At 42.3% G+C, this 15,225-nt stretch overlaps 1 protein-coding gene and 1 long non-coding RNA gene across 2 annotated transcripts in view; both read left to right on the top strand.

Moving 5' to 3' along the window:
* LOC140208482 (uncharacterized) overlaps positions 1 to 15,225 on the top strand; it is a 65,427-nt gene that overhangs the window by 29,269 nt on the left and 20,933 nt on the right. The gene's annotated exons all lie outside the window — the stretch shown is intronic.
* LOC140208465 (uncharacterized) lies at positions 7,567 to 15,218 on the top strand. Its single transcript, XR_011888792.1, has 3 exons — positions 7,567 to 7,679; positions 7,920 to 8,033; positions 14,058 to 15,218. It is a non-coding gene; the product is annotated as an uncharacterized lncRNA (long non-coding RNA).

The following is a 15,225-nucleotide window of genomic DNA, read 5'->3' as shown; positions in this document are numbered from 1 at the left end:
CGTGAGAAAAAAAATACAAAAGATAACGTAAATTAAAAAGTAAGAAGAAGAAAGTAAGAATAGATCGGAACGGCTGTACCAGGCTGCATGCACGACCGGTGCATGCACAAGATATATCTTCAAGTCTGTGGGCCAACACTATAGATAAAATTTTAGTATCAAAATTGAGTAAAGTGATAGGTCTATACGAAGAACATTCAGTAGGATTCATATTCTTTTTGAGAATGAGCGAAATGGAAGCTCCGTAAAAAGACTGCGGTAGTCTTCCTTCCTCTAATGGTAGAACATAAATGTGGTAGAAGCAAGGAGGAAAAACCCTAATAAAATTCTCCAGAGAATCCACCGGGTCCTGGGGATTTCCCAGAATGCAATTCTCAAATAGCCTGAGCAATTTCATCCTGGGAAATAGGTTGATCCAATTGCCTACGATCATCTAACGAAAGATTAGGAATATTTAATTGATCTAAAAATTATTCTTTGCAATATTATCATTAACAGAGTCAGAACTATACAATTTAGAATAAAATTCTCTAAAAGTGTCATTAATTACAAGGTGGTCAGTTGTCATATCCCCATTAATTTTATGTATTTCTTTAATTTGCTGCTTGGCTGAAAATCGCTTCAATTGATTAGCCAGTAGCTTACCAGTTTTATGTCCATGAATGTAAAGTTGTCTTGTATCTTTTAAAAGTTGGCTTTCAATTGGATATGTTATAAGAAGATCATATTTAGTTTTAGTTTCAATACGTCTCTTATATGTTTCAGGATCAGGTACCGAAGCATATTTATGGTCCAGTTGCTTTAACTGATTGGCTAATTCATTTCTTTCTTTGTTAGCTTTTCTAATGATGTTTGCAGTATAAGAAATAATTGATCCCGGATGTATGCTTTAAAAGTATCCCATTTAATAAGGCTAGACGCTTCTTCCAATGTATTTTCTTCAAAAATAAAGGGTAATTTGATTCTCCATAAATTTTTTAAAAATCCTCATCGGATAACAGAGTTAAATTAAATCGCCAAAATCTACACATGGGGATAGTACCAGGAAGATTTAAAGATAGAATTACAGGAGAGTGGTCAGAGATAGCAATCTCTTTATATTCAATTGATCGAATTAATGGAATCATTTGACTATCAATAAAAACAAAGTCAATCCCAGTATAAGAATGATAGACATGAGAGAAAAAAGAATACTCCCTGTCCGTCAGATGCAGAAACCGCCAAGCATCAACTATACCACATTTAGTTAGAAAAGATTGGATAAACAAAGCTGATATACTAAGTGTGGCTGGTTTAATAAATGAGCGATCTAATACTGGATCTAACCAACTGTTAAAGTCTCGTCCCATCACAAGGGCGTAAGTACACAAATCTGGCAAAAATGAAAATAGACGTTCAAAAAATCCTGGATCATCTATGTTGGGGGCATAAACATGAGCAAAAACAATCAACTTACTGTCTAAACTCCCTGATACAATAACAAATCGACCATTAGGGTCCGAAACAACTTTATGCTGAATAAAGGAAACTGTATTATCTACAAAAATTGAAACTCCACGTGATTTTCCCTTAAACGAAGACTGGAATTGCATACCCTTCCACTCAGTAAAAAAAAAACGTAAGGTATCACAGCTGTGTATGTGTGTTTCTTGTAAAAAAAAATAATGGGTGCTTTTATTTTTTTTAATATAAGCAAACACTTTGTTCCTTTTGGTGGGGTGATTCAGCCCTTTCACATTCAAACTAAACAGGTTAATATTTTGAACCATTTTAAATACCAATCAACAAGTAATTAAAAGATCTGGCCATAAGTTATTAAAACTAGAAAGCAAACGGTAAAGTAAGGTATTCAAATGAACAATCATACATTCAACCCAACAGAGCTCCCAGAGAGAAATAGGCCCTACCGCCTCCCCTACCCAAAGCGAGAAAGCTGACCAATAGACAGTCAGCGAGCTGAGAACTAAGTACCGGCCCCCAAAAATCCCGTTGACAGAAAAAAAAACTCCAGTCCTGCAAGGTCATTATGTCCCTACCAAGACACAACATAAAAAGTAAAATAACTCGGTATTCAAAAATATGAAAGGATCACTTCAAACAAATTCAAAGAAAGCTATATTAAAATAAAGCCTCAAAACGGGATAAAATAAAGTAGTATCAAAAAAATATATAACAAAAGACAATATATGAACAGCGAAAACATGAGTTTAATAAAACCTTATTTCAAATTCATATTAACAGAAGAAAAAATTTGATCAAATAAGAAATATAAGTGTTAGACTTCATCCTTTAGAAACTCTTTTGCATCTTCAACTGAACTTATTCTTTTTCGCAATCCGTTCTTCAAAACAATACTCAGACGTGCGGGGAACTGAAGGGATGGTTTATATCCTTTATTATAAGATTCCAACATAACTTGTTTATATTTCATGCAATCAGCCAAAACTTCAGGCGAATAGTCTTCCACAAATCTAACCTTGTAATTTTGGAAATCGATCATTCCTTCTCTCTGGGTATGGCAAATTAAAAGGTCCTTAATTTGAAATTCATGAAAGGCTAGTCCGACCGAGCTGGGTTTCGCCGCCAAGGACAATGGCTTCTAAGTCAGCTCGGAAGTGAATAAAGCAGGGAAAAGCTGATTCAGAAAGTTTGCAAAAAATTTGTAGGGTCAGCACCTTCAATTGATTCTTCAAGACCCAGGATTCGCATGTTACTTCTCCTGTTTCTATTTTCGAGACTGATGATCCTTTTCAGCATTTTATCATTGGATAAAGATCACTCTTTGCAGAGTTTAATTGTATCTTCAATGTCCTCTTCAAGTGTCATTAGCTTCGCAGTATTCTCCTGAATTCGGTTCTCATACTCAAATAAAGTTCGCTGAATTAGCTAGAGCTATCACAGGGTTAATGGAATAAAACACAACGCAAGATAAATCAGCCATTACAATATTTGTTTCTCAGTTACAAATTCACTGCAGTGTTAACCTTTGTAATAATGAAGCTCATGCCACATGATGTGAAGTCAGTTATTTTCCCTTTTGTTTATTAGTGGTTCTTTATCGTTTGAGTGTGCCTTGCATTGGTAGCTTCTGGATACAACTTACTGTGGTGTCATCTGTAATCCCATGTCAGTTTGTTCTGTCACACACTCCAGAACATTGGCATTCACTGTGTCAGTCATTTCCTGTTTTTTTTTCTTGCCAAATTGTAACAGCCCACTATATTCTGCATTAAATGTCCTCTGCTAGTTTGTAACCTAACTTCCCAGCTTGTCCAGAGCACCATGTGCCCTCGGTAGTCTTTCTCGCTGTCTATTGCATCCTCATCTCGGTATAATCCAGGTATTTGCTGCTCCAGTTTGCCGCATTTTCATCTGTTATCTAAATCATTAATATGAATGCCAATCACCCAGTCGCTTTCCCTGCAGCACCCCGCGAGTCTCATGCCTACATTCAGAGAGACAAACAGCTGGAAGCACTGCCTGGCTTCTCCACTTGCTTCATCCTGAATTCTAAGGACTTTTCCCTTTTGGACCAGACTCTCATGCAGAACTTTATCAAACAGGTTGTTAATGTCAAAGTAGGCAATGGCTCCCACATCCCCGTCATCAAGCTACTTGATAACGTCCTCAGAAATCTCAATAATTTGATTAGACATGACCAGCCAGTCTGACTATCCCACCCGTCTACAACTACTCTTTGCCTTCTGTGGACAAGCCAGTTCTGGATCCACAAAGCAATGTCCCCTTGGATCCCATGCCTCCTTATTTTCTCAATAAGCCTTGCATGGGGCACCTTATCAAATGCTTTGCTGAAATTTATATACACTACAACTACTGCCCTTTCTTAATCAATATGTTTAGTCACATCCTCAAAAAATTCAATCAGGCTCGTAAGGCACGATCTGCCCTTGACAAAGCCAGGCTGACAATTCCTAATCATATTATACCTCTCCTCATATTCATAAATCCTTCCTCTCAGGATCTTCGCCATCTACTTACCAACCACTGAGGTAAGACTCACCTGTCTATAATTTCCTGGGCTATCTCTACACCCTTTCTTGAATAAAGGAACAACATCAGCCACCCTCCAATCCTCCGGAACCTCTCTTGTTCTCATTGATAATGCAAAGTTCATCGCCAGAGGCTCAGCAATCTCATTCCTCACCTCCCATAGTAGTCTGGGGTGCATCTCTTCCGGTCCCGGTGACTTATCCAAATTGATGCTTTCCAAAAGCTCCAGCACATCCTCTTCCTTAATATCTACATGCTCAAGCATTTCAGTCTGCTGCAAGTCATCACTATAAGCACCAAGATCCTTTTCTATAGTGAATACGGAAGTAAAGTATTCATTAAGTAGCTCTGCTATTTCCTTCTGTTCCATACATACTTTTCCACTGTCACACTTTATAGGTACTACTCTTTCACGTCTTATCCTCTTGCTCTTCACATTCTTCTAGACTGCCTTGGGATTTTCCTTAATCCGGTCCGCAAAGGCCTTCTCATGACCCCTTTTTGTCTCTCCTCATTTCCTTCTTAAGCTCTTTCCTATTAGCTTTATAATCTTCGAGATCTCTAACATTACCTAGCTCTCTGAACCTTTTGTAAGCTTTTCTTTTCTTCTTGACTAGATTTATTGCAGCCTTTGTACACCATGGTCCCTGTACCCTACCATAACTTTCCTGCTTCATTGGAATGTACCTATGCACAACTCCACACAAATATCCCCTGAACACTTGGCACATTTCTTCCGTATTTTCCCTGAGAGCATCTGTTTCGAATTTAAACTTCCAGTTTCCTGCCTGATAGCCTCATAATTCCCCTTACTCCAATTAAACGCTTTTCTAACTTGTCTGTTCCTATCTTTCTCCAATGTTATATATTGAAATATATTCCCACTCACTGGTGACCATGGGCCAGGTTCCCCGCCCAGTTCAAGCATCATCATGTTCCAGTTCTGTTGTGGGATGGGGGAAGAGTGTTAATTTTAGAACGAGGAATAGCCAAGATACTGCATCATATTACCGACTGGAAAGAGTCCTGGGAGTGTTGATGCTTCTATAATCATGGGATGAGGAATCTAGGATTATGGAACTGGCAGAGTTTTGGCTTTGGCTTTGGCCCAGCTTTATGCTTCTACAGATAGAGCTGGATGTTCCTCGTTCTGCAACGAAGCAGAGTTTCCAGTGGGGTGGGTGGATATTGGTTGAAAGGCATGAACTATAATGAGAGGTTGGACAAACTCTGTGCTGTAGGAGAACGAATTTAAATTGAGTGTTCTACGCAAGTCCATTTCTCTAGACTGGTGCAGGCTGGGGTGATACTTGAATGAGGTTTATAAAATTATTAGAGGCATAGGTAGAAGAGAGAGAAAATATTTTTCTCCCAGGGTTGAAATGTCTAATGCCGGATGGGGTATTTTCAAAGGAAATGTGAGAGGCAGGTTTATTTTCCCACAGAGAGTGGTGTGGCTCAAATGTGCTCCCTAGGGTAGTAGTCGAGGCAGATATATTGGGAACTTGCAAGAGATGTTTAGGTTGGCACGTGAGTGAGAGGGAAATAGAAGTATTGTGGCCATTGTGCAGGCAGAACGAATTACTTGATTTGGACATTTGATCACTAATTGAATTGGCTGAGCACAACATTGTGGGCCGAAGGGCCTGTTTCTGTGCTGTACTGTTCTATGTTCTCTGTCTTTTGTTGTGATGTTTCGGGGGTAACGGAGGCAGGAGATGTGAATGGGAGCATCAGCTCAGCTGGAGCCCAAAGTGGGAAATGTGAGATTACCCACTTCTGCAGGAGAAACAGAAACACTGAGTGTCTTTTAAATGGTGAGAGACTGAGGTACAGTATGCAGCGAGGGAGGTCAAAGGTATATTGAATTTATTGCAAGAGTTATTGGGTATAAGTTGGTCTATCTCTGACACTTCTGTCCCCTTTCCTCATCTCTCTCTCTCTCTCTCTTCCTCTCTCTCTCCTTCTCTGTCAGAGACAGATCTCTGATACCTCATCCGATGTCTTGATCTAAGGCCTCACCTTGTGCCAAGGTGAGACCACCCTGTGGGTGGAGGAGCAACACCTTATATTCCATCTGAGGCCCCTCCAACCTGATTGTATGAATATTGAATTTTCCTTCCTGTAAACAAATACCGCCCCCCCCCCAAACATCTCTATTTCGCACTCTGTACTGTCATGCTTTCATTTCTCCTCAGCGGCCTATAACTTCCTCTGGGTCACCTATTTCCCTTTCTCCTATTGAGAAGTCTCTGATTCTCCTCCACTCTTGACCTGCCATCACTTGACTTCACCTATCACCTTCCAGCTCGTCTCTTTCTCCTCCCCGTCCAATTGTATTCAGATATCTTCCCCCTTCCTCCTCAGGAACGAAGAAGGCTTTTTTTGTCAAAATGTCGACTGTTTACTCTTTTCCACACTCTTAGCCTGATGTGCTAAGTTCTTTTCGCATTTTGTAAGTGTTACTTTCCGTTGCCAGCGTTTGTCAGAATTCCTCGTGTTTAAGTGAACTAATTACCATAATAATTACTTGGGCTTTGTCGAGATTGTACCTGGAATATGGTGTAAAATCCCACTCCCCACACTAACACGAGTCATACAGACCAAAGAACAAACTGCCGGAGGAACTCAGTGGGTCGGGCAGCATCTGTGGAGGGAAATGGACCGTCAACATTTCGGGCCGGGACCCTCCCTCTGGACTGAGAGTGGACGGGAAATAGTCAGAGAAAAGAGGTGAGGGGTGGGGATGGGGCAAGAGCTGGGGAGTGAGAGGTGGATCCAGCTGAGGGGGGAGGTGGGAAGGTGGAAATAGTGACAGGGGTGGGAGGTGAGTGGTTGGGACAACACGGGGCTGCAGAAGATGGAAATTAATTCCATAGAGGATTAACAAAGAGGTTAGAGAGTATTTGTTATAACGATTCACCAGCCTGATTCCTGGAGGACGATGAAGAGTCGGTAATCGTCTTCACATAAAACAGAGATCAGCAGATGTGTGAAGACCGAAGGGATCGAGGAAATAAGGATCAGGTAGAAACATGTGGCTGAAATGGGAGAGCAGCCGCCATCTTGTTGATTACTTGAGGGACTGAGTTGCCACCTCCTGATGTTTCGTACATGAAGTTTTAGTGTTGTTGTCCTGTGAGGCCGGTGGAATGTGAATAAAAATTAGTATTTATAAGCATGGAAGTGATTTGAATGAAACCTGCACAATTCCTGTTTGGGTCTGAACTGTGTGTCAGAACGGGATGGAAATTGAACCCGTAACTCTGAGAGCTGGGGAATGGGTGGATGGAGCTATGGGGACGGGGAAGGTGAAGAGGGAATATTAAAAATGTAGCTGGTGTAAATATGAAATAATGTGGAAAATGCGGCAGTGGGTCGGGCAGCGTGTGAGGGGCGAGGAGCAGAGTCACCGTTTCAGGTGGGAGTCGCTCAACACATCACGTGATCCCGCTTCCCACTCCTATTTCGACGCATATCAGTAGCATCTGCAGAGTTTTGCTTCCTAGGCCCCGCCCACGCACTGATGACGCGGCTATCATTTAGCAAGTACTCCAACCCCCGGATGGGCGGTTGGTTTTCTTTACGTGCTGTGTAGAATCGGATCGTTGGTGGGAAGCTGTGGACGGCTCACTTGTCTGCGGGGCAAAGAAATCAAGCTCCCTTCGGTGAGTATTGAGGCCGGTCCTGAGTGGGGAACGAGACCAAAAATTTCCCATCGGTAAGAACTGAGGTCGGTCCCGTGGGGCGTGGCCTGATATTGGGCAGTGAGGCCCGTTAACTTCCCCGAACTGACGGCTTCGTCGCGCTTCCTGGATGCAACCTGCCGGGGTCGGTCCGGGTTCTGGGACTTTTACACCGACCCGCCTGAGATGAGCCGTGCTCAGTACCTGTTGCTCTGATCCTAGGAGGGGCTCAGGTGGTGATGCTGGGACGAAACTCATCCGTTGAGTTGCACCGGGGGAACCTGTATCCCATCACTTGAATGATATGTATCAACCAACTTGTTCATCCTCTGTCCAGTATGTATCTCAATATATTTCAGCAATCTTTCTTGTAAACTTTTCCTACATTGTGAAGTGTTTTTTTTTACCACATTGAGTTTTCAAAGAGGTGTCACTGAATACAGCGCGATGTAGGGTAAAATCAGCCGTTATAATTTTAGTTTCACTGTTACAAAATGGCTGCAGTGTTAATCTTTGTCATAATGTAACGCACGGCATCTGTGGTGAGTTTGTTATTTCCTTTTTCGGTTAAATTTGGTGAGCCACTTCCTCCGTTTCCAGGGTAACAGCCCGTCAGAGCTGCTAGGGGTGTTGCAGATTTTCATATCTCTGTGGTCACCGCCTCTCAGCGTAGAGACAGTGGCCTCAGGAGCAAATGCAAGAGAATGACAGTGGCAGGAAAGGATGCTGTGAGCATTGACTGTATGGGATGTATTACACCAGAGTCGGAATGTACTCAGAGCTTACAAACTGGTGGGGGTGAAGGTGGCATTTACACAAAATTGTTGAGCAGTTCGGGGTGTGCCAAACAATTTGCAATCAGTTAATATTTGTGCAATAAATAGAGGGGGGAAACAAAAAACTACAGCTGTTTGCAATTTAAAGCAAGAAGAAGAAAACACTGGAAACGCTCAGCAGATCTACAGCATCTTGGAGAGTCCCACTTCTGAAACTGGGTCTTTCACTATTTCTCTTTTCACAGATGTAGCCTGATGTACTCAGTTCCCAGCATTTTCTATTTGATAATTTTACATTTTGTTCCTGCTACACTGTGGGAAACATGGCAGCCAGCTGTGCTGGGTAAGATCCCACACAGCACTCAGATGGTGATCAAATGTGCTCAGTTTAGCTGCTAGGGACAAGTTTAAGTGTATCTGCATCCTCTCACAATCTACTGAACGGTGAACCTGCCTGAGCCCCGGCCTCGGCAGAGGATCATTGGGTTCCAGTTTCACCTTAGTTTGTGAATCGGAAATGGCAGGAACACCGCGGCAAATTGCCGGCACCAATACATCCCAGGGGTGTCTGTGTGCGAGTTATATTGGGAAGGAGTCTCTGAGAATATAGAACTGGCAATGCACAGGCTGCAGTCCAGATTGGTAATTGTACAAAAAAATAAAGCGTACCAGGGGAGTTTGTGTGTGGGTTATGATATTAGGATGGAGTCTCGGAGATATGGAAATTGCAGTATACAGGCTTCAGTCCAGGTTGGTAACTGTACAGCTGGGATCGGAATTCCTCAGTCTGTAGTGAAGCTGAAGTTACAGCGTTTGGACTCTGGTTGTGGGGAAATCACCGTCTGCACCACTCAGTGGGATGTCATGTCTGTCAAGTATACTAGAGATTTTTGAAGAGAACTGTAAGGATAAATGAAGTTGGGTAGTGATGTTGTCCATGTGGACTTTGGTAAAGGTGAAGCCTCTGGCAAGATCCTGCATGCCAGCAGATCTGAAAGGTTGGGGCACGTGGGATTCACTGGGGATTGCAGAGGACGGTCAGACCAGAGTCTGATGATGAAAACATATTTAATGAATGGGGCTTGTGACGAGTGGAGTGTGTGTCAGTATTGAGACCTCTGTAACTCATTGATCATGCCATTAATTTGACATGAATTTACATGGCATGGTTAACAAGTATGACACAATATTCGGGAGTCTGCTTCAGATTGCAACAGGTCACAATCAGTTTCAAGGGGTCCTTAGGTCAGTTATGGAGATGGGCTGAGAAATGGGAGATGGTGCAACATGGACAATCAGACCAGGGTAGGACTGGTATAGTGGATGGGAGAGCACGGGGTGTTGTGGAACAGAGCGACCTGGCAGTACAAGTATACAGTTCACTGAAAGTGGACATACAAGTATAGAAGGGCGAAAAGAAGGTTTAATCATGCTGGTCTCCATCAGGCACGGCATTGAGTTCTCGATTATGGACATTATATTGTAGTTATATAAATTGTTGTTGAGACTACACCGAGTACAGTTGTGTTCACCCTATTGTAGGAAAGAGATTATCAAACTGGAGAGGGTACAGAAGAGATTGTTGAGGATGCTGCATGGACTAGAGGGCCCAGTAATACGGAGAGGTTGGCCGAGATATATCCTGATTCCACAGGAGAATGAGGGTGACACTGTAGAAGTTTATAAAAGCAAGAGAGAATATAGATAATGTTGTTGGTCGTGGTATTTTCCCCAGGGTTCAGGATTCAAAACTGATTAATGTCTTTCCAGTACACAAGTGTAAAGGAGAACAAAATAATTGTTACTGTGGATCCAAAGCAAGACAGAGAAAAACGATAGAGACCACATTAATAATAAAAAAAACAGTATACATACAGTATGATAGCTTAAAAATAATGATTGTATGTCCATAAGGTGGCGTTTGGCACAGGAGTGCCTGGACATATGGTGACTCTGTCATGTGACCGGCAACAATAAATATAGAAATCAGTCAGGTTTTATAAACAAACAAACATTTATTGAACTCTGCTCGACATTAATAAAAAAAAATAAACAAACAAAAACCTTAACCAGAAGTAAACTGCTGTGCGGCCATTTAACAAACCGCCAAACTCAGTATTAGTTCTTAAAGCGGTAAATGCGAACACAGTCTTAAAGAGGTAAATTGGAACACAGTTCTTAGAATGGTAAATTTGAAAGTCCAAGAGATTTATACAGTCAACTAGGAGAGGCGTTCTTGAAGTAAAACATTCTTTGAGGAGCTGATGTTCCTACTGGTCCCAGCCGATACCTGCTTGCGCTCAGGATTCACGATGACGAAAATAAAACAGTTGAAAGGAACTGTCCGTTCCCTCTGTAGAATAGACAGTGCGCAACGTTTTCTGCTTTAGCAGAGGCTATCTCATGCAGATCACTCTTTCTTGAATGAAGAGTCAATAATCGTCGATCCTCTCCAATACTGCCAAACGATATTAGCTTTACTCGACTCCTTCAGGTCAGGAAATTTTAAACTAGTGGTAGTGGATGTGTAGAGAGGTGGGTTAATGAGTGCAGGTGTTGATCAAGCTTACTGCTGAGGTAAAATAATTGTTTTGAGGCTGATTATCCTGGCATGGATATTGCGTAGCCTCTTCCCTGATGGATGTGACAAACAATCCATGACCAAGGTGCATGGGGCCCTTAATGATATTACTGGCATTTTTGCAGCATCATTATGTGTATGTGTGCCTGATGTCGGGTAGGCCTTGCTCGGGAGTTTAGATTTGCAATTGTGTGTGAGCAGTGTGTACAGTTGTGGTCCCAGCACAAGGCTGAGGGTCACACAGTTGAGTATGATGGGAAGGGAGGACCATATGTGAACCCTGACTGTCTGTCGTCTGTTGGTTAGGAAGTCCACCACCCAGTTGCACAGTGCTGTGTTTAGACGGAGGAGGAGGAATTTGTTCAGCAAGGTCAATGGGACAATAGTTTGAATGCCAAACTGAAATCCAGAAGCAACATTCTGACACAAAAGTTTTTGATTTCTAGATGTGTCAGGCCAAGGTGAATGAGAGATGCTTTGTCATCTGACATAGAGCCATTCGGTCGGAAAGCATATTGGTGAATGCCCAGTGAAAGAGGGAAGGGGTTTTTGATGTCCGTTTAAAGCACTCAATGCTGATTGGTGTCAGGTCCACCGGGCAGTAGTCGCTTTGTTCTCGATGTGTAGAGTTCTTTGGTACAGGCATGGTGGCGGTTGATTTGAAGCATGTGGGACCGGCAGCCTGGATGTGTGAAGTGTTGGCCATGGCTGTGAAGATTCAATGCGTTAATGTGCACACCACTCAGCTCTGAGGCTGTTAACTTTCCTGGCTGGCTTCTGTTGCATTCTTCGAAATATTGTTTAGAGTGCCATGGAGGTGGACATCACTGGTACAGTCAAGCCTATTTTTTCCTTGCGTAGTCTGTAAACCTTTGCTGCCCAGTCACATACACCTGGATTCGTTTCCCAGCCGATGGGCACAGATACAAAAGACCAGAAAGATCGGAGAGACCTGAGAGGTAGTCTCAATACACAGAGGTAGTGAGTAACTGGAATGAGCTGTTCAGTGCTTGCATCATTGGTTATTGACCCCAGCTTCAGTATTCTCACCGTGTTTGGAAATTCCCACTCACTCTCACCTGTCTGTGAGCAGCTGGAAATGAAAGAAACACTCAAGATGCTGGAGACCTGAAATCAACTCAGAAATTGTTCAAAGCCATTCTGACACAGGGTGTTAAACCTGAAATATTATCTTTCCACAGATTATCTTTATCCATTGAGTGTTCATTTCATTGGCAGCTTTTTAGTACGTTGCCTTGGAATGAGTTCAGTCTGTTGTGAAATGGTGCTGTGTGCAACTGGGAAACTGGGTTGAAACCTATCAAATAGAATCCCTGAATGTTGTAAATCTAGTCAGCTGCATCTTGGGCACTAGTACCCAGGACATATTTACGGAGCTGTGTCTCAGAAAGGCGGCGTCCATTATTGAAGACCTCAAGCAGCCAGGGCATGCCCTTTTTTCACTGTTACCATCAGGTAGGAGGTGCAGAAGCCTGAAGGCAAACACTCAGGAACAGCTTCTACCCCTCTGCCATCCAATTCCTAAATGGCCTTTGAAGCTTTGGACACTATCTCACATTTTTTTTAATATATAGTATTTCTGTCTTTGCACATTCTTAAACAATCTATTCAATGTACGTAATTGATTTATTTATTTATTATTATGTTTTATTTCATTTATTATTTTTTTTCTCTCACTCTGTGAGATTATGTATTGCATTGAGCTGCTGCTGCTAAGTTAATAAATTTCACGTCAAATGCCGGTGATGATAAACCAGATTCTGATTCTGTCTACCCTATCTGTGCCCTTCATGATCTTATAAACCTCTATCACATCTCCCCTTAGTCCCTGCCGCTCCAAGGAAAACAACCCGAGAATGTCCACCAAAAACTGAATAATGTTTGAATCTATTCTAACGAAAGATTAGGAAACCGAATCGTTAACTTTGTCCCTCTTCCCACAGCCCTGCCTGCTGAGCGTTTCTCGTGATTCCAGTTTCTCTTTAATACATTCACCCTGGAACACTTTAAATCTCCTGAAAATGGTCCAGTGCAGCAGCTCTCATTTTGTGAGAGTTGGTCAAAGAGTAGAGAAACCAGAGCTTTTCCCAGTCAGTTATAGTGGTACCAATTGTCCTGCTAATCCTGGAATGTGTTCAGTACAGTTATTGATAACAAGGTTCACAAGAATAAGGTGAGGAATAATGAGCTTTATGCATGAGGAGCATTTGATGGCCCTGGGCCTGTGTTCAGAGGGATGGTGGTTGGGGATTAATGGGGGGGAGGAGTTAGGGCGGAGGTGATTATTTACACCAAGCATGGATACATGAGAATGGAGATTGTGTCTTGATTAGACGGAGAGTCTGGGATCTGGGAGTGCAGCCTCAGAATAAAGAAACTTCACTTTAAAACTGAGATGAGAGAAATTACTGTAGTCAAAGGTTGGGTGATGTGTGGAATCTTTTACCACAGAAGGTGGTGGAGGCTATCGTTGGGTATATTCATGTTCTGGTTTGCTAAATAGGTTGAGAATTATAGCAGGGAATCAAGAATACGGTGTTGGGAAATAAAATCCTCCATGATCGATTGTGGAGCAGACGAGAATGATCCAATCATCTAATCCTACTCCTATGTATTATTACTTGCATCTTATACCATGGCTGAGTGATGACTTCTTTGTATCCCATCACAAACAAGAGAAGATCTTCAGATGCTGGAAATACAAGCAACACACACAAAATGCTGGAGGAACTCAGCAGGCCAGGCAGCGGCTAAGGAAAAGAGCAGAGTCGACGTACAGATGTTGCCTGGCCTGATGAGTTCCTCCGGGATTTTGTGTGTGTTCTTTTGTATCCCATGTCAGTTTTTTTTTAAGTGTGAGGGACAGTTATAAATTTCTTCACTTGGATAATTATATATGCGTTCAAGATTTAAATTTCAATGAGTTTAATGCTTTGTTATCCTTTGTATTGTTAACATGCTTCATTATCTCTCTGGTTAAAGTTAGACCTGGGCTGAAAGATTTATTGGAAGGAAAGCCCACGACTGGGAGAAAACCACAACTGAAGATGAGGTAACAGCACCAATGAACCGGGCCGAGGACTGAGAGCACCAACTGGAGAGAACCCATCTGACTCGGAGTTTCCATTGATTCAGTGAGGAGAAAGTTTGATGAGTTTTATTTACTCAAACACTGGTTCTTTAGAGATTGCATTTCTGTACCAAGGAAGGTAGGAAATAGCTGGACTGAGACCGAAGAAGCCTAAAAGTGCTTGAGATGAACTAGTGTCCCTGCAGCCTCGTTTGCTGGAGTTGCTGGAGTCGGATTAAACACAGTCGTTGTGGGATGGGAACCAAAATGTTAGGTCAGATGATGGAGCGGCTGATCTAAGGAGAGATGCAATGTTCAGATTGACTGTGGAAGGATCGGCTTTGGACAGGGCATCATTTGGTCAGTTGGATGGTTTGCAGTGTGTTTACTTCAATACAATTAGCATTGAGAATGAGAGTAACTTAGAACATGGTTTAGTACATGGATGGTACATGTTATCGCAATTAGACAGACTTGACCGTTACAAGGGCAGGATTAGCTGTTTAGTGCTCCAGGGTTTAGATGTTTCAGAATGCATATGGAGGGAGATGAAACGGGGACAAATGTCATTGCTAATCAGGGATGGTATCACAGCTACAGAAACAGAGGACATCATGTAGGGCCTATCGACAGACCCCGTATAGGTGAAAGTCAGAAAAAGTACGGGCAGTATCATTCTGGAAGTATTCTATAGGCCTCCACAAAGCCACTGGAATAATGAGGAGCAGATAACTTGACAGATTTTGGAAACGAGCAAATGCAACAGAGTTGTTATCATTGTTGACCTCAACTTTCTTGATGTTTATTCCCACCTCCTAATTCCAAAAGGGGATCATGTGGCACAATGTGTTGTGAAGGATTCCTGACATAGTCTGTGAATGGGCCAACTTGAGGAAAAAACATACTGTACCTAGTATTAGGCAGATGTCACAATGGGTGACCTTTTTGAAATAGTGAACACAACACTCCAACTTTTATCATGAACTTGGTCAAAGATAGTAGGAGGCGATACGAAACAGTATTGAATTAGTGGACGGATAATTACAATGGTGTGCGAAGAATCATGGAAAAGTAAATTGG

Source organism: Mobula birostris, chromosome 13 (assembly GCF_030028105.1).
Source record: "Mobula birostris isolate sMobBir1 chromosome 13, sMobBir1.hap1, whole genome shotgun sequence".
Classification (NCBI taxonomy): domain Eukaryota; kingdom Metazoa; phylum Chordata; class Chondrichthyes; order Myliobatiformes; family Myliobatidae; genus Mobula; species Mobula birostris.
This window is presented reverse-complemented; position numbering and strand designations above follow the sequence as displayed.